Source organism: Cucurbita moschata, unplaced genomic scaffold (assembly GCF_002738365.1).
Source record: "Cucurbita moschata cultivar Rifu unplaced genomic scaffold, Cmos_1.0 Cmo_Scf00081, whole genome shotgun sequence".
NCBI classification, from domain to species: Eukaryota; Viridiplantae; Streptophyta; class Magnoliopsida; order Cucurbitales; family Cucurbitaceae; genus Cucurbita; species Cucurbita moschata.
The window spans coordinates 255557-256857 of NW_019268597.1; the positions used below are offsets into that span (position 1 = coordinate 255557).

Below are 1301 nucleotides of genomic sequence, written 5' to 3' on the forward strand. Positions count from 1 at the left end.
AAGTTGGAGCTCAACTGAATTGGGAGTTTGAAAATCCAATATTGATGGCTAATCAAAAGAGAATTGCTAGTATACTTAGTAGATGACAGAGAAAGAGTGATCCGAGCATACACACACCTAGTTTTGGAAGATATCCCTGCATTATTAGACTCGAAATGCAGGCAACCACTTTTGAGCTAAATTTCGTGATGTTTCAAATATTGCAAAACATTGAAAAATGTCAGTCTAAAGCTCCACACCTACATCTAAAGTTTTTTTTTTTTTTTTTTTGAGGTAGTGACTCATTTAGATTCCAAGAAGTCAACCAAAATGTGATTAGATTGAGTTTATATCCTTATTCTTTGAGGGATAGTTTTGAGTCATGGTTGAATACTAGCATCGGGAACAATTGACTCTTGGAATAGTCTAGCAGAAAAAGTTTTGATCAAGTATTTTCCAACCACTAGAAACGCACGGTTCAGAAATGAGATTGTTGCTTTACAAACATTAGAAGATGAGACATTAAGTGAAGCTTTGGAAAGATCCAAGGAAATGCTTAGAAAGTGTTCTCACCATGGATTACCTCATCTTATACAAATGGAGACTTTCTACAATGGATTGAATATTGCTACTAAACAAGTGGTGGATGGTTTTGCTAATTGAGCTATTTTGTCAAAGACATGCAATGAAGCATATGAGATACTAGAAAGAATAAATCCAATAATTGTCAATGCGCTGATGTGATGAGCAATCCAGGGAAGAATATCCGAGGAGTACTTGAAGTTGAGGCTTTATCTATCATCAATGCTCAATTAGCTTCGATGAATAATATCCTACAAAATCTAGCGTTGTGACAAGGCTTAGTGACCAAAGCACCAGTCCAAGCTGTTGTACCAATGACCCAGACAACACCTGAATCTTGTATATATTGTGGAGACAAACACACTTTTGATCAATGTCCAAGAAATCTGGCCTGAAATTTTTATGTGCGGAATCAAGCTAGCCAAGACAACCAGAAAAATAATCCCTTCTCAAATACTTATAATCCGGTGTGGAGAAACCATCCAAATTTCTAATGGAATGAACAATGCTTATAAAACCAACAAATGCTACCTAAAGCAAATTACCTTCCAAGTCTTGGATTACAAAATCCAATGGCATATGATCCTCAACAAGCCACCACCTAAGGGAAAGGAACAAGTCAAGTTAACACACACCAAGAACATCTCTTGAGAGCCTAATAAAATAATATATGGCCAAAAGTTATGTTGCGATACAAAGTCAGCAAGCATTATTGCAAAATTTTAAAATTCAAGTAGGTC

The 1301-nt window shown here is 36.0% G+C and overlaps 1 non-coding gene across 1 annotated transcript; it reads right to left on the reverse strand.

Moving 5' to 3' along the window:
• Positions 1-454: 454 nt before the first annotated feature.
• LOC111438707 lies at positions 455-560 on the reverse strand. Its single transcript, XR_002709721.1, has one exon. It is a non-coding gene; the product is annotated as a Plant small nucleolar RNA R71 (small nucleolar RNA).
• Between the last annotated feature and the right edge of the window lie 741 nt (positions 561-1301).